Raw genomic sequence first — 22,852 nt, 5'->3', positions numbered from 1 at the left:
CTGAGAAGGTGCTGCAAGGAACTCTCAGCCATCAACATGCATGTAACCCTGGTCTCAATACCTGCTTGGTTTTCAAAGCCCAGGTCCCTGTAGGAAACAGGTACTCTATGAGAAATGCAACCTAGCCTTAAGCAAACACCACAAACCAATGCTATGTGATTTGCACAGCATACATTTATAGGGCCATGAACAACATCAAACTGTTTGGATTTTTAAAGCATCCCTATGTGCTTTATGTATACTCTGAATACCTTAGACCAAAGGAGGAGTCAAGTTAATTTGAATATATATTACAATTATATAAGACAAAAGCAGCCTGGAAATCATTTTACAAATCACCGCAAGCTAAAATCCTTCCTGGAAGCCTGCACTGGAATCATATGTCAGGAAGTATGCACCAACTACCATTTAGCGATATTGCAGGAGCTGCTCAATTCTGACTTATATTTGAGGAGGAGAGGAACATTTTTTATGATAGATTAACCTTTGTTGCTTTTAGGATGCCATTTCTGATGTAGATCCAGAACACTCACATTTGTTTGATAATGGTGTTAGGATTCACACATCTATCGCAACAAATGTCACATCCAAATGCAAACAGCAGCAGTCTATCCAAAAAAGTGTTCCTCATCACACCGCATTCTAAAATGCCACTTAAGGCTGCAAATAATAGGTTCCAATGCTTATCTGTTCGGAAAGGAAGCATCACCAGAAGGGCGATCAATTCTGTGAAGGATCATTCCACGAGCCCAGCCGCCCTGGAGGGCACTGTTTTATCAATGAGCATGAGGGAGTCAACTATGAGGGCATCAAGGCAGAAACTAATACCTGAGAACAAACTTCAGCCAAGAGGTATGGTGCTGATAAATGGCCAAGTTTGGTATTTCATAACCACAGAGCTGTCATAAATTAAACCTGCAGTCTTGTTGATTTGTTTCTGCATCTTTTTTAGACAACATGACTGGGGTTCATTACGACAATTACAATGCCACTGGAAATGGATTATTTAGACTTCTACTCTAGGCTATTATTAATTGCCAAGAAAATATAGGAACCAGCAACTTTAAGAACAAAACAAGGATGTCCACAGCATGGATTCCTAAAAGTTTTGAAGACATCACAATTGTAGGCATTGCACTAAGCATCCCCAAACATTCTCTCCATTCACACCAACTCTTATGGAGAAGCACAGGCACTTATCCTCTCCAGGCCTTGAAGACCATCACAGTACATTTTCTCTAACTAATGCATGTTCTACTGTGTGTCCAGTTTCATCATTTCACCCCACCAGCAGTTAGCATGTGGGGGAAGAGGGAAGCAGAGGATTGTGATGTGTCTGCAAAGACCATTTTCTATCATTTCAACTGTATCAGGTGGCACCAAATATTTAATGAGGGCTTCCTTCCTTCAAGGTCTTGGCAACAATGTTTAATCATATGTATTCAGCAGGGTAGGCACGCACGTGATGTCCAGATTCTTGTTAACGCTTGGAGCATTCCCATGCACTCCATGGTCTTCAAATTTGGTGACAGCCTACATTATGGAATTGCCACATATTCACTCAATTTGGGTGACTTTGACCTTATTTCAAAGTCACCACGCCGATACTCTGACCCTTCTAATCTCTGTATAATCTGTATCTCAGGCAATAACAAATGAATGTCACAATGACCTTATCTTTCAAAGGTCACCACCAAATGGATGCTGCTAAATATTGCTAAAAAACGTGAAAACCAAACTCACAAGGTCACCATGACACTTTGACTACTCTTCTCAAACATCATGATATCTCATAAAACCAACAAAAAACAAAAAGCCTTCAAATTATGTTAAAGAGCCATTGGGATGGTACCAGCCATAAACGGCTGTATTGGTTTTGGATTTGGCACCAAGCCTGAATATAATACATGGTTAAGATATTGAAAACTTAAATTTTAGCTCCCAGATGCAGAATATATTTTGCCATTAGCTTCTAAAATCCTTGAATAACAATACACGTAGGAAGAGGGAGGGGGTACCCAGGTAAAGAATTTCACCCATCCCAGCTCTTGTGAATGCCATATACCGGATACCTGACAGTGGATATGTGCATCCTTCTGCATTCAAATCACCATGCCTGGAATATCTTTAGAGTTAGGAGAAGGATCTCTGAGGAGTGTAACCATTATGACTTTGAAAACTGACATCACACAAAAGGTAATCTTCTGTGAGACCCTAAAAGATAAAACCATACTATGTTATATTTGGCCCTTCTTGAAGAAAGGGACACACATGTTAGTGGCAAACACTTGTTTGACAATAAGATTCTGTTAATGCTAGTGGCAGTGATGGGCCCAGGACTGGAGAGATAATCAGTGACCAAAAATTCGTAGTGCCTTTATCAGACATCAAAGTATCTTTGGTAGCGGTTTCTAATTCCGCTGCATTCGCCAGTCTATCCTTTCCCCAACCAATATGCATGATTCTACAGATGAGGGGCCTTCAGATGATGAGCTGATGCCTGGATTACGTTTAGTCAGCTGAGGAGTCTGTATGGTGGAGGACAGCCATTTACATTTGGACAATTTACCTTACTAATTTTCTTCTATGGTTAATCAGAAGCAATAGTGGCAGGTTTGCCCTGGTAGTGAATCAGCACCTGCTGTCAAATCCATCTAAATTTAGCAAAATTTTGAACAGCATAGGTTGAGTTACTTCAAATTCATTATCAAATCCACGGTATTGTAATGTACTATTGGCTGGATGAACCGGGATTAATTTATAGCTGATTGTCTTAATGGTGGCTTCGTGCATATAAATAACTGATTTTGGAAAGTGAAGACAGATATGCTTACCTCTTTTGGATGTTGAGAGTCCATACCCATACGTAAGAACGCCTGATGCCTACAGCATGGAGACTGATGAGAACTCTCCCGTGGCTGTCTTCGCCGGCCCACTCAAGGGCCTGGCATCTGCCCCATGATGCTGGAATTTCTCAGGTGGCACCTAACGGAGTTATCAGAAAGATCATCAGTTCCAGGTAGCTACCAGTCTTTAAATTGCTTTGTTTAGGAATGTTCATTAGTTTGCTGACTCTAAAGAAAGCAGGAATAGAAGTTGATTGGAGCCCGTGTGTGTCCATAGGCACCTAAAGCGTAATAATGATATCTAGAGGCCATTCAACCATTAGTCTCTAAATTGCTAGTAGAGGAGTTTTGACCTTGGAGGTCAGACTATTTGATTTGATGAAAAAGTTAGAGAGGCACAAGTCAGCTGCTCACTGCTAATTGATGTCAATTTTGCAGCGATTTTCTTGGTAATTCAAACAACACCAGTAAGTGATTTAATTTTGATGCTGACTGTATTGTGTGCCATGAGCCTGCCTGAGGTCAGTAAGAGGGAACTTCACAGCAACCATCTATGGTCAGCTACTGACTCCTGACCTGTATTCCGCTGCCCCTTATCCTGGCCAAATTGTAACACTTTGAGCTGTGAAAGGTACCAATTACTGGAGGACTTGAAGGATTTGAGTATCAGCTCAAAGAAGCCAAGCAATACAGGCCAAGTCCAGAGTGGAGCAGAAGCGTCATAAATTTGAAAAGAGGCAAAGTGATAATGATTTCGAATAGTATGGATGTAGAAAAGGAGATTTAAACAAAATGCATTGATAGGTTACACTCTCATGTCCTGCCCACCTGACATCCTTTGATATGCAATTTCTACCAAGCTTTCTCCCAGATTGACTCATGTTCGAAGGCAGGGCAGATTCAGGAAAATGTGCAAGTGTTCGGGCGACACTTCCAGTATGGGAAATCACAGGTGTACTCAAGACATTGGCCTCTTCATAAAAGAAAGACATCAAATTTTCTCCAGAAATGAATTTAAAGATTTGTTGTGGCGCGTAAACCTTCACTGAATAAAAATGTTTTCTTCTGTAAACCTTCTAAATGCTGTATCTTTTACGTGTATATATAGATACCTAGTCTGCTGACAGCGCTGAAACCTTCACCGCCAAGCTGATAAGTTTTATGGCATGAAATAATTCCTCAGGATATAAGTTCTCTACTGGACCATTCAGCAAGCAAACATGTTCTTAAATTTCTTAGGAGCCATTGTCTCGGCGCAGCTTCAAGCCTAAATTGAAGCCCCAGAACAAAGTCCAGCCTGCCAGATGTCTGTGAATTTATCAACAACTGGCACGTTCAGCTTCCTCTAAAGACTTTGGGAGGAGAACCTGACAAGTCACGCAGATTTTGCGACAGCTGTGCTCGTACCACATACAATAAGCCAGAAGGTGCACAAACATCACTAATTATGTTAAGAATACTCGCGGTCAAAGATGATATGTCATAGATTGATTAAAACATGATGTGTATTAGTGACATTGCAGGTATTTCTGAACCCCAGAAATTTAAGCAGGAACTTCTAAAATATTCAACGAAACAAACATAAGATGGTATATACAAGTCCCACGAGTGCATCACCAAACATTTTTATGTATAGGGTAGAGAACTGGTGCAGCATGTTCAGTGATTAATGTTATGGGGCTACCGATTAAAGTCTGTTACAATAAACACATACAATTTCAAACAAAGTTGTTTAACCCGACAACTCTTTACTCAGTCCCTTGTACGACCTTGCTATGATCCATAGAACCTAAAATTCGTAGTTTCTTGAAAAGAACAACGGAAAATGGCCTTTCTCTTTATTTCTCTCAGCATCTTACATTTTGAAACAAATTAAATTCAATTGCATTGAGTTTATGTGCGTATTTCAGGCGAAAGGGTTTTAGAGTTCAAAGAAATTAATCACTGTATTTTACCATATCCTGCAGTCGTGCATACTGCTGAACACCACCAGGTGTCTCACATTTCCATCATGGCATGTATAAGTCCTTAATGTGACGGGAATTTGATACACTCAAACTGATGTGATGCTGCTACTTGAATATAAATATCTGCAAAGATTTCATTCAAAGTAGTATGTCGAATTTACTTTTGCATGATAAAGAAATTCGAAATTGAATTGAATTATTTATACCTATTTTCAGACTCTTATTTTTGCTAAAGTTTATATTCACCTTAATCTGAACTGCACGTTAGTTATTTAGATGCTTGTGAGAACCATTCAGCACCTGATAGTAACACAAAGTGATCTCGTGGAGGAAGAAAGAACAAATCTACTTGAGTCTCTGCCGAGAAAAGTCCGACAAGCTGGAGTTTCTCCTTGTCTCTTGCTGTGTGGCTGCACCGCTGATGAACTCTGATGGACCAAGTCCAAAAGTCCATGGTGAGGGTATGTTAGTCACAATGTCAGTGAACTGAATGTCTGCAAGCCGAAATCAACAGAAGATTCATTATCTTGAGCTCGTAAAGTCCTAGAAACTTATAAGACAGTCCTCGCGTTATTATGGTACATTCAGAAACAATGCATGTTAAATTATTTTGTTATATTTTTTTTGAGGTTTGCAATATAAACACTTAAGTTCCTACTTGAGCGCAAAACGATGTGGATGCGGTGAAAGTCCAGCTATTGTTTTGAGTCCCAGCTTTGCATAAAGCTTTTCCGGTCAAACATTGTTGTGTTGAACTCTTTGATGTTTCAAATCCTGTGTAAAAGTAAAAGCTCTGTCCCCTAAGCATTTCTCCTCCTTCAGTCAACATGCGCTAGGTAGGAAACCTCGGATAACTCCTCAAAAGTGATGATACTTTAAATATATTATTGTGGCAGTGTATGAAATATGCCAAAATCCCAGCTAGATGAACAGGCCATAACTTCGAAAATGCTACCAGCCCAAAATGGATTTAAACCAGACCAGATACCGCCAAGTGATATGGGTGAATTACTGAATGTAAGGAAACCCCGGCTTGCTGCAACCCAGACTGCCCCACAGAAACTCCAAACCCCGACTCTATGGGGTTAACGGGAGAGGGGCCATTTCCGCATACAACACATAGGGTCCCTTCAGTTTCCACAGAGTGCTCGGACCGCATCTTGACTAATGGACATTTTGGCAGCTGATTGCTGGCCATGTAATTCTATCAGCCTGAAAGATTTAAGGTAAGGTCACCTGGACAGGGTCACTGCATTGATGAAGGCCCAGCAACCCGATCAAGCAGCACTTGATCAGACCTTTGGATAGAGGGTTATACTCACTCTGGCTCACCAGTACTCAAGTGCACACTCCCAACACACGGGCTGCTGCTGCAGGAGACCTAGCCGGGCGAGGGCTGAGATGCAGCCGATGCTGATCCCAGCTTCAATGGGATAATGTATTGTACTCAAGTCTAAATCAAAATAACCCTCTCCCATGTGGGCTTCATATTGACGTCCATGGGTGGGAATATGGATTTCTTTTAACACTTTCAAGGAATTATCGCTGATTTCGTATGAAATTGATGGATTAGTTTTAATCTTCCTTTACTGAATCTGTGAACCTTTGCTCAAGAAAACAGTTACAATATTTACTCACATGATACAGGTTTTCGTTACATACCTTGCTACATCGATGCACATTCGAACACCACCACTGAAACTCCTGGCCCAGTTCCTTGCAATGATACACAAACCCAGAGTAAGAACCCTTGAGCAAACGAGCAACCCACTAATACAGGCATTTGCCAAAATAGGCCTTTGTAAATAGCTGTGCCTGATGTGCCTGCATGACTGTAAACCTGGCAATGATTGACTGTACCTCAGCATTTACTGAAGGGTAACTCTGTAGGTTCTGAAGCACAACATGAACATTGGGCCAAACAAAGCATCTGATTTTCATAGAGTGAGATATGATTCTGTTGAAACTGACACCGAAGAACGACCATTAGAGACATCATAATTATTTTGTCCCACAGACTTTAAAATGATTTAACTATTCGAAATGAACTTGACATTATATATTTTCATATTTCATGATTTAATGCATGACTACAGCAACCCATTTACATGATATTTCATGCAGAGATTATTTTGATTTGACATATGTACTTTCTCATTTAATTTAAAACAGGTGTTTTATGATATCAGAAATGTATATATTTTAGCTAGTTTTTACTGCTGCTTTGTGCTAATTTTCTCTTAAGCCATACATATATTACATATTAACTATTTTGCCATTTTATTTCCTGTTATGCTTTAACTCATGTTTCTTTCTCTACAGGACTATTTAAAAGTATGCACAATGCATTTAGATGCATAAACAGCTCAGAGTGCAATCACTTCTTTCGCTTTCTTTGATTATCTGTTTCATCACTATGTTTCATTTGTTTCTTCAATAATGCTTTGCCTGGTGCTTGACAGTAACAAACATAGGAGCTTGCACTGCCGCTTGCAGGCCAAAACTGTAACCTCCCATTGTAACTAGCCCTCGCCTACTGGAAATTGCCCATACTACATGATCTACAGGAAGTGCGCTTCATAGTGCCTGCATGATTGGCCGCCAGTTTGCCATTTTTCCCAGTTTATCTTCTTTTGGCAAGTCGTAATGGTTATATTCAAAGATGAACCATACCGTTAAATACTACAATAAGTGTGATGTGAACAACGATAATCACAACAAAAAGACCATCAGCAATATTCCCATTTACAGCCGTTCCTTTCAACATGTTTTTTCAGGAGGGTGCCTAAATTGTCATTCTTTGATAATAATTTTTGTTGCTTACATGTGTTGAGAATACCATGTATACAGAAGGGTCCCATGCTTGCTGAGGCATCCTCTGCAAAATGATTTCCATAGCCTACAGTACAATGGGAGTTTCGTTTACCAAAATTGAGGCAAAACAGTAATTTAAAGAAGTATTAAAATACTTTATTCATTGCTACTTTATTTACGCTCACAACCGTAAAACCATGAAGAAACTGAACTGTCATAGTTTACCTGTAGGATTTCTGCTGGTATAGTCTCACAATGTAGAAAACATAGAAATAAACTTGTTTGTACCCGATGAAGAATCTATGAAAAAAAAACATTGACATCCAACTTTCTTTCATCCCAAGCAATGTTACAAAACACTCCTGGTAATCATCAGTGTCCACATTGTACTTTTATGTGTCTTAAAAGCATCCATTTTGGTTCAAGGTAGTCAGTCACTACACTGTAAATTAGTAGCCGCATATGTGCCATGGTTATATATACCCAAAGATTTAGTAATGCCACCAAATGGCACGCTAATATTATACACCAGTTGTCACAACGTCACACACTGTAACAGGTCAGGCATTCAAAGCATAATGATATACACTGTGTTGTCGCAAATCGTCACACACTGTAAATAGTAGGCCGCATTCAAAGCATTATATATATCACTTACACTCTGTAAATAGTGAAGCCAGATTCAAAATTTTAGTGATATATAATTTGTTACACCTTGTAAATATAGTCAGGCATCTTGTGCTACAATATACAACCAGCTGTCACAATACACTGTAGCGAGTAATGCATCTGTGCTAGCTCATATATCATGTTTCTTACACTCTGTAAATAGTAATGCATTCCAGCTGTTATGCATAATTTGTTTCTATACACTCTAAAAATAGTAGTCGAATCTAGGCTTTGCAATAATATAACTAGTTGTCGCCAATGTCACACTGTAAATAGGCATTCCAAAGAATACAGGTATCACTTACACTCTGGGTGTAAATAGTAGTCAGCATTCCAAAGCAGCTATATATCAATGGTTACACCTCTGTAAAATAGTAGCTCAGAACTAAAGCAGGGCTGACATACACCCAGCTGTCGCCAATGTCACACACCTGTAAATAGTACGCATTCAATAAAGAAGTTATGTACATCAGTAGTCATCGCTAAACCGTCATTACTATTGTAAGAAATAAAATCACCATTGTAAATATAGTCAAGTATCTAGCCAGTTATACACCGCTGTCGTCGTCACACACTGTAAATAGTAGTCAGTACTGTGCGCTGTTATATTACTAATTCAGTTATCACAATGCACACTGTAACAGAAGTCAACATTCAGGCTACAATACTATATACACCAGTTGTCATAATGTCATTACTGTGCAAATAGAATAGTATTCAGTTAACTCTGTAAATAGTAGCTCAGTGCATCTGTGCTAGCTAATAATATATACCGTTGTCAACGCCGCCACTGTGTAGTCAAAATGGCACTGCAGCCAGCCATTCAAAGCAGAAGAGGCTATCACTCTGTTACACTCTGCAATAGTAGCCGCATAACAGCGTACGTCACACCAAGTAAATAAAATGAAATGACCCAGCCAAAGGGTATCACTTGTTATGACTCTTGTAATTAGTAATGCGTTAGCAAATAACATACAATCTCAGTTGTCACACTCTGTAAATAGTATCATATCCGGGCTACAGTTATAAAAAGAATTAAAAGTAGCTCACAATGTCACACCGTAGGAAATGCAACCCACACATTGTAAATAGTAGTCAGTATTCGGCTACAGTTATGTACATCAGTAGTCACACCACCACCACACCGTAAGAAATGCACCCACACATTGTAAATAGTAGCCAGCATCCGGCGTACAGTTATATATCTATTGTCACAATGTCACACTCTGTAAATAGTAGCTTCAGCATTCACAGTTATGTACACTGCAGTCACAATGTCACACCGTAAAGAAATGCACCCACATTGTAAATAGTGAATGGGCATCTGCCGCAACAAAGGCGTACCAGCGGTCGCGTTCGCCACTCTGTAAATAGTGAATAGTATCTAAAGCTAAGCAGTTATGTATGATCAGTAGCCGCCAAATGTCGTTATCACCAAGAAATTTACCTACAACATTCGTAAATAGTGAATAGTATCTGGGCTGCCAAGGTATAATCAAGAGTCGTCGTCAATAATCGTAAGAAATAAAACAATACTTGTAAATAGTGGTCAGTAATCTGGGCTACGCTGCGCTGATCACGCCAATGTCACACACCGCAAAGAAATGCACCCAAACATTGTAACAGTGGTCAGTATTCCGGCCGCGAAGTTATATACATCAAAGGTCAAATGTCAACACTGTGCGAAATGCACCAAAGCCACTGTAATGACCAAATGCGTTGAGAATAGTAATGCCAATGCTCAAACTGTAAGAAAATAAAATCTACATTGTAAATAGTGTTGGTGGTCAATGGGTTCACAGCCTGTTTCTTTTTAATAAACAATAAACACTTCAATATAACCACAACCACTCTGTACTTTTGGCTTTTGCGTGAAATTTGCCTCATCCGAATAGGTTATGAATTTTAAAGTTAAATAGTCATAAATCATATTTGTAAAACGCTTAACATTTCATTTGAGCTCTCAGACAGCCACCTCAAAGGTGCCGTAAATAATTGCAGAGCTGCCAACGAATGTACAATGAAAACCCAACCGCTTATATCGCTTCATCTGGCGCCAATAGGAGTGGTATCACGATCTTCTTGTCACAGCGAGCCATGCACATCTGGATTATTATTACTCAGACAAACTTAGTTAAGAGAGAATGTTTCTTTATGGGTGACAACGCAACCTGAGGAAATACGGATTTTGTAAACAATTTTGACATTGACATCGCATGTGTCCTCTAACGCTGGAATCGGTTTGAAACGTTTTCGCACTTCATCACTTGTGAAGTGAGGTTAAATGGAAACTGAGCCGTGAAACCAACAGGCTTTGTTATGGTACTCTGGAAACAACAGCAATTAAACTATGGCGAAGTGAAACGCAGACTCGTTTACCAACAAACATGCTGGAATATCGGCATACTTATTTGAATATTTGACATGTCGTGTTTAACCACCCTAACTTTTTAAACAGACTTTTCCATGCTTTATTTAAAATGTTGTGGATACCGAAGATATCACTACTGATAAATACAGTAAACACAACTAAATGTAACAATGTATCGGCTGTTTATTGTTTCATTAAACATATGCTTAGTGTACTTGCTACCGGTTTAAAGATGAACACCACAAAGCCTGTAACGTTCCGGATATTATTATTTTTTACAGAGGTATTGGTGAAGAATTATAACGGTGCAATGAAGTCAAATTCGGCAACTGCGATAGCTTTTCGTTCGAACGGTAAAACGAATGAAGATGGATCGTAATATGTCATAATGTCCAAAGTTCACCGCGCCACGTCTGGCAACCCGCATCAACGGATACAATATGTGCTGTTCAACAAAGAATTTTGAATTGAATGCGTATCAGCCACGCAGAATTGAGTTTGCCAGCATCTGAAGAAGCGGTATTATACAGTAACGCAAAGTCTGGAACAGTTAATGTCCAACAAACGTTCATCCAGCCGCCCGCCGCACGAAATGGTCCGTATGGGTTCGCATGTCCTGTTTCCATCCGAATGTCAACAAAACCGCCTTCAACCCACGGTCCATGTTTAACCACGGTTGAATATCCGCGAAACCGCCCGTCCGCGTCAGCTGACCAGAAACATCCAGCGCGTCCTCGGTACGCGAAAATCATCCGTTCCGCGCCGATCACGGGTCAATATTTAGCCTGGCTGAGTATTCAGGGTAAGATATGACCACAGTTGTTGATCTCCCTGTAACCTTGTAATGTAATGACAGAGGCACAGTTAACCTCTCCTGACATACCCGCAGGCATAAAACTACATTCCTTTCAAATTATTCAATGAGGGCTGTTGCACCGTTGGCATTCCTTCCAGAACTCTGGTCTCAAAATATGCGTTCAAACATGAAAACACCACCAGCCCTTCCGTGCCGCGTACCATTTCAAATCATCGTATCAAGAACGACAATTCTACAATATACCAAGAAAGTAATAGGCCCTTCTGGTTTGGGGACAATATGCGATAACGGTCGAAAAGTCCACCCATTAAAACTAAAATACCTCCCATTGAATGGCTACAATTACTGTGTTACTAAGGGGGATTGGCGTCATGATGTGGTTCAATAACGGTAAAACAAGTCCGGCGCCCGTGGCGGTATGCATTTAACCCTGACCTTTTCACGCTTTTGTGTAGTTAAAGAACCAAAAATAAATATCTTAATATGGTTGCAAGAGCGACTTGGCTCTCAGCGAGGCATCCCACTGAAACCAATCCCTGTGTACTTGAGCCAGACCTGCAAACTCTCACATACAGTTGGAGTCCTGATACTTTCAATGAAAGGTTTGCCTGGACTCATGACAAACCAAATAGCCTTTAGAGGTGGAAGGGATGAACCTCAGTCAAGACGATTAACAGCTGACGCAGTGATCATATTCTAGCCTTCTAAATGTCAAGCAACTTTTATGAGTATTGAAACAAAATTTTGATTATTTCGGCATTGCAAAGCATCCTTTAAACCTGCAGTCTTCTCCCAGCTAAGAAATTACGGTTGGGGCCCATCGTTATTGATTCAGCGGCATGCACGTAGTGGAACCGCGAAGAGAGTGAAAGGCACCCGCAGAAATGTACTGAGAAACTTCTTTTCCCATTTCTGCGGCGCGGCATAAAGAGAAACATTGACATCATGCCACGTTCAAAAAGAGATACCTTTTATCTGATAAGCAACATGCACTGCCAGTGCCCTGTAAAACAACATTATGGAATTTTTACGACACCAAACATAAAGAATCATTAAATACCCACAAACGAAACACAACTTTGTGATTCTGACACCTTCGCATGACTAACCAAACAACCAACCGTAAAGTTGAAAAGCAAACGCGATGAAAACCGCACGCAATCGGAGTTCAAACTGCTTTCAATTAATTCTTTTCCAGACTTTCTGGGGAACACTGGTTTCAACAGCTGGGTATACCATAGCACGCACGCAGTAGAGTAACAGGTTCGCTAACTGGAAGCTGGCTGTCTGGTGAATACTCGGGTGAAGGCTTCGGTTTAGCTACTTCATAATGTTTTGTTGATATCTCACAGGCGCCGAGCTTTTTATATGTTATTGCGACAGTAAATAAACTGTTTATATAATTTCATTTGTCTATTTCACCACATGCTCTCTTTCTTACCGAGTCACTTTCAGTCTCGATACTTAAAAAGCAGTCATTATTTAGCGCTGACAATAATTCTTAACTGTGATATAGATATGTCGCTGTCACAGACAAAACTCAATGTCTTGTTTTATTGACACCTGTGCGTCTGCTCTTCTGCCTGTCTGCTAATGACAATATTCAATACAATAACTGGCGATCACTGACCACATGCAATTTGAACTTAACACCAATCAGGCTATACACCATAAACAAAATGCATTGATTTATGGCCCGAAAGTTCGGTCTCTGTCACATTATGTAATTACACAGACAGGCAGGTGTGATAATTTTGAACACATGACATGTTATGATGTCTGTTGATTGCAAAATGTTATACACAAAAAAATGAGCATGTATTTACAAAACCCAACATCTCTATATATAATACACACACAATGAGCCGTGGAAGACGCGGCATCTGCTAATGAACCAGCCGCTACACTTGAGTGCACACCCACCCGCTTCTGACTGGGTTCGGTATCCCGCCGCTTCGCTTCGAGGGAGGTAAACCCAAGTACAAAATATTGCACCTTTTGATTTGGCGATTATAATGCTTATAATTTTGTTTATTTGTTTTTTCATAATCAGCAATGCATATTATATGTCATGAAGAAGTGATAATTGTGTTTTAATTATGTTTGATTTTTGGTTGCATGTGACCTTTAAGGGATGCATCTTGTAAGTAAAAAATTATTTTACGGGCACTCCTTTTTTTCCAAATAAGCCATGGCAAGTAGCAGGCATAATGCGAACTTTTCGTATTGAAGTGAAGTGATTTGTGAAATATTTTATTCCCATTTCACACCCTCGTCAAAGTTGGAATGGAGAGGTTAATTTCGGCATTCCAACTCATTTTAGACCATGTGACCAAGCAGAAGTACTCTGGAGTACCTGGTTATTATATTTCTTCTAAATCCAAACAGCTTTAGAGAACAAACAAAAACGCGGCCAAAACTTCGAGTACGGTCAAAGGGAGGCAAACCATGTTCTCGGAAGAGCAGCCACTTCGCATTAACTCCACAATAGAAACTCGATTGAAACTCCAGCGGTTTGATCGATCTTCCAAGGGAGCTAACTGTGTATAACAAATCGACAGTTACGTCCCTTGGCCAAAGAGAGGGGTCACTCTGAAGAAAAAGAGGATTTACAGTCCCTTTGACCATCAATAACACGACCCCAGCAAATCCACTTTGCAGCTTGGGGCGAATAAGCTTTAGATTGTCCCGAAATGAAACTGAAATCGTCAGTACGAGGCCAAGTGAAACACATCCTGTAATCTCAATATACATATATATAGTGTGTGACACCTTCTTCCCTTTTCAGCTGGTTCAGTTGCTGAAAGGGTTGTTGGTACTCGGAACTACAGACAATCCCAGGTAGCTACCATTTCAGTTTCAGTTTTATGAGTACATCTCTTTAATGTACAGATTTAAATCTTGTTCTTCTCTTCATCCGAATCTTTTTTTCTGAATATGAACTTGGCATAATACCTAAAACAAAACCCACACCCCAAAAAACCACCTGCAAAAGACCGTTTTCGTTTATGGTCAAAGGAGGTAATCGTCTCACATTACGAGTTAACTCCTGCCTGAACTCCATAGTGTCTCTCATAAAAACTTCGCACAATACCGCTCTTAATCAAAGGAGCTAATCGCGAATTACAATTTTTGAAAACCTAACAGTTATCTCCCTATGGCGACAAAGGAGGTAAGTCTGTTTAGCAAACGATACAAATGGTATATAAGTTACTTCCCTTTGACCATCAATGCGCTGTATCATGAGTTTTATTACTGAAGCATGCAGATATTGGGTATAAACCGGGTGCGTGTGGAAAGTGTAGGTAGTAAGGTTGGTCATGAAATTATACAAAATTTTTCTCAGCCTATATTTTGCAACCCATTTTGTCAACTGCAAAACTGTGGATTGAGATCTTGCAAGTAGTCTGGCGTGACTACTTATGGTCAAAGGGAGGTAATCGTTTTCTCCCTGAGTTAACTCCCCTGCTTGAACTCCACACTGTAAGTTATTGTTTAAAACTTCACACACGCCGCCATAGCAAGGGAGCTAACTGAGTATATCAAAAATCAAGAGTTATGTCCCTTTATCAAGAAGGGAGGTAAGTTGTTTGTCAAAGGGAAACCAGGATTTGGCAATTACTTCCCTTGACCATCTACGGCATGGTTGTTGCAAAATCCAGTGAGTTCTCCATCCATGTAGGTAACAGAACACCCCTGTGATCTTCGAGTCAGAATAAAAAAGGGTGAGTCTGCGGCTCATGAAACTACGCCTGTGTTCCTTTTAATTGATATATATATTGCTTACAGCGAAACATGGAGATGTGTGGATAAAGTTTTGTCAGAGTTGTCTCCCTTTACCGAATAGATGTTTCAACACCACCGTTTGATGAGGGGATGGTTGGTATGGGAAACAGTACCTAGCGGTTGGAGTCCGTTACGAGAAATCTATCCTGTACAATGCAGTAAAGCAACTGGAGTCAAACACCCGTCCTGAAACAGGTTTAGTTACGTCAAAAGTACCAAACGACCCCATATTAGGTAGATTCTAAATCTCTGCAATTTTGTAAAACTACCAAATCATCATTCACAGTATTATTTCGTGTATGCTTTCAAATCTAAAAAATGTTGGATTATTCTAAGATTGAATAAGAAAAACTGCTGTAATTCATCAATTCCCCAATGGTCGTTCTATATGTTTGCAGTATACAGATTCGGTTGGGAAAACCCCCAATAAGATCATTAAAAAGGTAGGTGAACTTTTCTTTATGTTAAAAAGTTTTGATAACCAGTGTTTAGCTGAGTGGTGGTTTTGTAACACAGATTACCCCAGATATCCTCAGCACTAGGGCAGTGTTTTATAAAAAAACTAGTGATACTTGTTTCTGCTAGGTGTAAGATGAAGATGTAACTAACATAATATAGCTGATAGTATAACCCCCAGCAAGAGTTTGACAGGCAGAATTTAGTGTGGCAAAGTATGTAAAATCTCTGCCATGAATTTTGAAACGAAATTTGTTTTGCGGTAGAAAGCACATGATATTTACTGAGATTTGGCCACACTAATGTTGTTTTGAGCCAATGCTAGCCATGTAGATATAGGGAATTCATGACTATCTTCTCTCTTCAGTTTACATCTGTCAGTCCAGAGTCTATAATAACCAATTATGCAATTGTAAAACGGGGTTCCTGTCGATCCTCAAATAAACCAAAAGCATATTGATATCATATGTATACTGACATGGCATTACCACATTATTAAATAATAATTGATACATTGTCAAAATGGAATTCATCCAAATCAATCTCATGGATGTGAAAAATGCATTCACTGCAAGGATACTGTTTTTGTCAAATCAAACTATAACCATTTTCACCTTTCCATTTGTCACTTTGTGTTGAAGACTGGAATGCATACCTTTCTCTTGTGTTCAAATCACCATAGACCATGGGTAACTAGTCAGTGTTCAGAAAGGCTTAGACATTGTATCAATCTTTATTTCTGCAGACCTACAGATGGTTTGTCAGGTTCTTCCCTAGGAATCCCATGGAACTGATCATAACTGTTGCAGGAAGGACTAACAGTGTGGTAAAGTCAGCACAGTTTAATGCTTCACATTTGGGTAGTGCTACCATCTACCATGGTCTTCTGCCATCTGCCATACAGGGCTGAGAATATTCAGAAATCCAAAACTACCAAAAGGCACCAGTACACCACCAGAATTATCTATATGCCAAATTTGGTGAGGAAATATTGAACTGTTTTTAAAGTTCTGTCTCGAAAAGAGAACTAAAAACCAAATGCAGTTAAAGTCAAACAAAATATTTTATTCAGAAATCTTAAACCATCAAAAGCACCAGTACATCACCAGACCTATATGTGAGATCGCTTAAGAAGTGATAGTGAACGGTTTTTAAGTTCTGCTCTGGAAAGGAGCACCAACACCATTGCAGTCGGTCAAATTTGTTGCCATGGAAACGCGAAAAATATTTTATTCAATTCAAAGCTACCAAGAGGCACCAGTACACCACCAGACCTATCTGTGTCCCAAATATGGTGAGGAAATATTGAACAGTTTTTAAAGTTCTGTCTCGAAAAGAGCACTACTTCCAATTTCAGTCGAAGTCAAACTTGTTGCCATGGAAATGCAAAAAATATTTTATTCAGAAATCCTAAACTATCAAAAGGCACCCTCCAGACCTATCTGTGTGAGATGTTTGGTGAAAAAATAGTGTATGATTTTGCCCTGCCCGGAAAGGAGCACCAACATCATTGCAGACAAACTTGTTGCCATGGAAACGCGAAAAATATTTTATTCAATCTCCAAACTACCAAAAGGTACCAGTACACCACCAGATGAATCCATGTGCCAAGTTTGGTAAAGAAATAGTAAGCTTATTTTTAAGTTCTGTCTCCAGAAAAAATGAATGTGCATGGATGGACGGATGCACGGACAGTCCATTTTAATACCCCAACCTAAACATGGGCAGGGGATAAAAAAGTGATAATGAATTGATGAGTGGTACCCTTGTTCCCCGCTTAATTTGCCTGGTACTGGGAATGCCAAATCTTGTGTCAGTGAACTGTGTCTGAGCTACAACACACTCTTTGTCCCTCTTTGAGGTGATTTAGTGCAGCTAGTTTGTGACAGGATGAAATGTTTGTATATATTTAGAGTTTTTATTCTTTAGTTTTAACCAAATTAAATATTCACTTTGGTGTATCTTAAACATCATAGATACTTCACTCTTTCAGCTTTTCTAAACCCCTCTCTCCCCCAGCTTACTGCATGCTTCTCTGCCCAGACACAATCACTTTCTACTGTCAGCTGGTCACAAAAGCACTTGTGGATATTGATAGTGCATATTTGATTTTGACATTTTATTTTGGAGCTCATGGGATCATTTCTGAAGGTTAGTCTCTTTCAATACTTTGTAGTATGTAAATCATGTGGTGTGTATAGATATTGTGTTTATGCTTTGATAATTTGGCTGCTTTGTCATATTGTAAATATTGAGTAATTTATGATAACTAATTGTGCTGCAGAATGTTAATGCATTATCAGTGTATCGTAATTATTTATGAATGTATAATGTGTGAAAGCATGAATGAAACAGGGTTTTACCATTATATATATATTAAATGTTTCTCATTACTCAACAATAATTAGCCTGCACAGTGTGTATATATGTTTATTTATTCATGCAGATGCACGAGGGGCTTTTAAAAGTTCAAAGCTCCAACCAAGAAACCACACACAAATGTGGCTGCTTTTATTTTTCTACTTTCTACATATTATCTGTCAACCTTAAGCAAATTGGTATTAAGTATGTTCCAGCCTCATGATCACCATTTTTGTGACTTTTATCTTGGTACCCCTAAAACGCAGTTAAGCTAAAAAAATGGGGTTATCCTTAAAACAGCCCCACAGTAATATAAATCAAGCAATCCAAACCTTTGAATGTTAATTATGACGGTAGTCATCGAATACTATACTGAACACATTTTATATATTATCTGAGAACATACCATTATGCAAGAGGTACCAAAATGACAGAACGTTTCTTCATTTTCTGCAATTTTAAAGAGTGATTGAGTTAATATTTAACGCCACATCGGCAATATCTCAGCCATATCGCGGATGATAAATTTTTAGAGAAATATTATACCCCAAGTCCCCAATGTGTTGTGATGAATAATATCTCAAACAACATTACCCACATATTTTAAATTTTGTATATGGCTTTGCTGATGATTCCTTCAAAAATAAAATGGAAGCTTTTCAAACATTGAGCATCGAGAATATATTAGGCTGAATACATATTGAATACCCCTCATAGCTGTATTGATCGCAGTAGCTGTCAGTAAAATTCCAGGTCCACACACTTGGTGGGTTGTAGACATGGTAAGAAATGTATCATGCTGTTTGTTTCCCTAATATGATATGATATGCATATGCATATGTATGTATGAGATAAAGTATATATGGAATATGCCATCATTATAATGTTGAGGAAATGTATACCAAATAGATTAGCAATTATAATATTTTGTAAATAATTAAAGATGATATTAAAGATTGATTTATCTATCAGCATAAATTCTATGTTTTGTCTGAAGAATGTTTTAATTGTTTCAGGGTTTTAAATGAATTATCAGGAAATACAGGGCCATAATGCAAACATATTGAAACAGTTCTATTTTCATGTTACTTATTAGGAATTGCAGTAATAGTATGACTTAGATAGGTATCCATGATCAGTTCTTAGAAACTAAAGGGATTACTATATGTCAGAACCTATATCAACTCTGGTGTGTTCTGGCAGTGACAGTGATAATGGCCTCCCAGATTGTAACACAGATTTCATTAAGGCAATGATGTAAAGTGTGTAGTATTCTTACAATTATGAAGAATGGCAACTGTTGTTTTAATTTAAGTGAAAAGTGACAAACATACTTCATGAATGACCTTCACGGTGATCTTGATCATAAATGTATCTCGGCTGACAACCTTCTTAATTTATGCCCTTCATTTCTGGTGTCCCTGCTGTGATATAGCTGGAACCAGAGACCATTGCTAAAAGCTTACATAAAACCCAACTCACTCACTCATGCCCTTCATGAAGGAAGGCACATATTAGTTTCTTTAAAATACAGCAGATCATTTTCAAATTTCCATCTGCTATTATAATTAATCTTGACACCACATTTCTTCAAAGATAAGGGAAAACCTTTTTAGAATCAATGTAGTCTTGAAAATGTACTCAATTTCTAAATGGTTCAATGTCTATAGAAACTACGCAGGATAATCAATATGCTATATATGATCTTATTGTAGATGAGGGGCTTTAAGAAGGATGTAGATGAGCTGATGCCTGATTTGGTTGCTGCTTGGGAAATGTGTCAAGGAGAGTCTGCATGGTGAGACAGCCATTTTACATTAACAATATACCATCAACATACATACATTTTAGATTAATTTTCTTCTGTGGTTAATTCATACACTAAGGTATGTTTGTTATATCACCCCATGTATAGTGCAGGACTGTAGTGACCTGCATGTCAATCCATCAGTGAAATTTAACAAATTTTGCATGAAATTGTAAAGGTTGAGTTATTTCTCAGTCTTATTATCAAACTATTTGGTATTGTAATGTATAATGCAACGTTATTGGCTGATGAACCTAGATTAATTTAGTTGATTGTCTTTAACATGTATTTTTGTGTATATAAATAATCAGGAGATTTTTGGAAAGTGCATGACAGATATGTTACCTCTTTTTCAGGATGTTGGACAGTCCATGATGGTCTGATACACCTGCCTGCTGCCTACAAGAACATGAGAATAGATGAGAACTCTCACCTTGCCGTTCTTCTGCCGTCCACTCAAGGGCCTGGCATCTGCTCCTACATGATGCTGGAGTTCCTCTTCAGGAAGCATAATGAATTCATGGAGAGTTACTGTGAAAAGATCAGTTCCAGGTAGCTGCTTAGGTCTTAACGTTTCTTGTTTAGGAATGTTCATTAGAATTAATATCTCCTTGCAACAAAGCTGACAGGGAATATAGATACTGGCCTCTGTGTGTCCATACCTGTGTTGTGGACACAATATCTAGAGTACCATTCAACCATTAGTCTCAAACTTGCTACAGAGGTGCTTTGTGACCAGAGGTCAAAGACTATTGATTTGAGGGTAAAAAAGTTAGAGAGCATGGTCAAAGTCAGCAGTTCACTATTTGTTATGAGGGAGGAGTGCAGAGAAAGGGACAGCCAGGTGTTAGAGAAGCATGTGTGCAAGTGCCGACAAAGTTATTGTTTCATTAACCTGTGCTGTGCTGTCTCCATCGTTTCTGGCACACATGGCTGTCCCTTTCTTTGCACTCCTCGCTCGTAACAAATAGTGAACTGTGTCAATATTTTCATGATAGTTTGTTAAACAACTCTTTTATTTTTAGGACATAAATTCTGCAAAAACCTCACAGAGTTGGTCTGACGTTTTGATTATGATCAGTGTTTCATTGAGTATTTTATGTTTATTAGTTTTCGAGTTAGATTTCAATTCATCGGTCTGCTTTTGAGCCAAACGGACTATAGTCAGTGATTCATGTTATAAGCAATGATTAAGTCTGTTACGATAAAATGACATACAATAAACAAAGTTGTTTAGCCTGACACCCTGATTGTGGTCCCCAGCTAGGTGACCTATTATGACCCACATAGAGTCCTGGGAACCACAGGGGATTCCATGACAGAACTGGTCCCTAGCAAGATGACCTATTATGACCCACATAGAGTCCTGGGGACCACAGGGGATTCCATGACAGAACTGGTCCCTAGCAAGATGACCTATTATGACCCACATAGAGTTCTGGAAACCACAGGGGATTCCATGACAGAACTGGTCCCTTGCAAGATGACCTATTATGACCCACATAGAGTTCTGGAAACCACAGGGGATTCCATGACAGAACTGGTCCCTTGCAAGATGACCTATTATGACCCACATAGAGTCCTGGGGACCAGGGTTTCTTGAAAGTATGATATCAGAACTGTACTAGGCTCTTCTTTTATTTTCATATCTGTAATTTTTCAACAATGAATTCACTGTATTGAAGTTTATGTGTGTATTTCAGGCGAGGCAGGTTTGTGAGTTCAGGCATGTTCAATCACTGTGGCTTTTACTGACATTCCAGAAGTCAGTGATACTTGCTGAACACCACCAGGTAAACTCACATTCAGACATTTCCATGTATAAGTCTTTAATCTGACGTTGGACTTTTACACTAAACTTGATACTATGTGATGTTTGTTACACTTGTGAATATAAATGATTCACACAGATCATCTGCATGACAGATACAATTTTGACATGACATCAAAACCTGCTTTTGCATGATAAAGGAATTCCGGGTTAAATGACTGAAATCTTGTATCAGGACATGAAATTGAAGCTACACTGTAGCTTTGGATCAACATTAATTCAGCTTTTCTGAACTGCATTATGTATACCTATTTCTCAGACTGTATTTTTAGCACATGGATAGTATATACCTAATCTGAACTTAAGGCTGTTAGTTATTTGTGATGTCATGTTTCTGCAGGATCCATTCATCAATCTTGACAGAGAACACAAAGTAGGTCTTAGTGAGGAAGAAAAAACAAATGTACTTGAGTTCTGTCAGAGGAAAAGTCCTGACAAGCTGGAGTTTCTCCTTCAAGAGATGTTCGACTGTCTCATGCTGTGGGTGGCTGTACCTGCTGACAACTCTGATGGACCAAGTCCAAAGTCCATGAGGTATGTAGGTCACAATACCATGAACTGAATGATTGTATGTCTTGCATGAAATCAACAGAAGATTCATTATCTTGAAAAGGAAAAAAGAAGAAAGATACCACTAATGACACTGAAAGTGATAATGTAAATTTAGAAGGTATTAAAATATTGAACACAAAATATTTCCAGTCCACTGATGTAAGTATTTTCCCCAGATTTGAAGACCAAATCTCTGAGCATAGGATGGCTGGGGTATTATGTGTTATGACTGATCGACAAACAGATATATAAAACATTGACTCTCACAAAGGAATATAAATATCACCAGAGAGTTTCCACCTAATTAGATTCCATTGACAGAAAATAGAAAGATAGCAGTGAAATCAATTTGAATGGGTCACTGAAAATCATAGATGAAACCATGTGTTTGCAAAAAGTCCCAGAAACTTGTAAGACAGTCCTCATGTTATTATGAAGGTACATTCAGAAAAACTGTATGTTAAATTATTTTATTATATTTCTTTTTCATGTTTGCAATATAAAACTCTTATGTTCCTACTTGAAAGGCAAAATGTATGTGGATGGTGGAAAGTCCAGCTAGCTGTTTTGGACTG

At 38.8% G+C, this 22,852-nt stretch overlaps 1 long non-coding RNA gene across 1 annotated transcript; it reads left to right on the top strand.

Moving 5' to 3' along the window:
- Nucleotides 1-4,260: 4,260 nt before the first annotated feature.
- LOC124267765 lies at nt 4,261-22,075 on the top strand. Its single transcript, XR_006896115.1, has 3 exons — nt 4,261-4,273; nt 21,598-21,687; nt 22,066-22,075. It is a non-coding gene; the product is annotated as an uncharacterized LOC124267765 (long non-coding RNA).
- Nucleotides 22,076-22,852: the final 777 nt, after the last annotated feature.

Source organism: Haliotis rubra, unplaced genomic scaffold, assembly GCF_003918875.1.
Source record: "Haliotis rubra isolate DU_JTF1 unplaced genomic scaffold, ASM391887v1 Scf1336, whole genome shotgun sequence".
NCBI classification, from domain to species: Eukaryota; Metazoa; Mollusca; class Gastropoda; order Lepetellida; family Haliotidae; genus Haliotis; species Haliotis rubra.
This window is presented reverse-complemented; position numbering and strand designations above follow the sequence as displayed.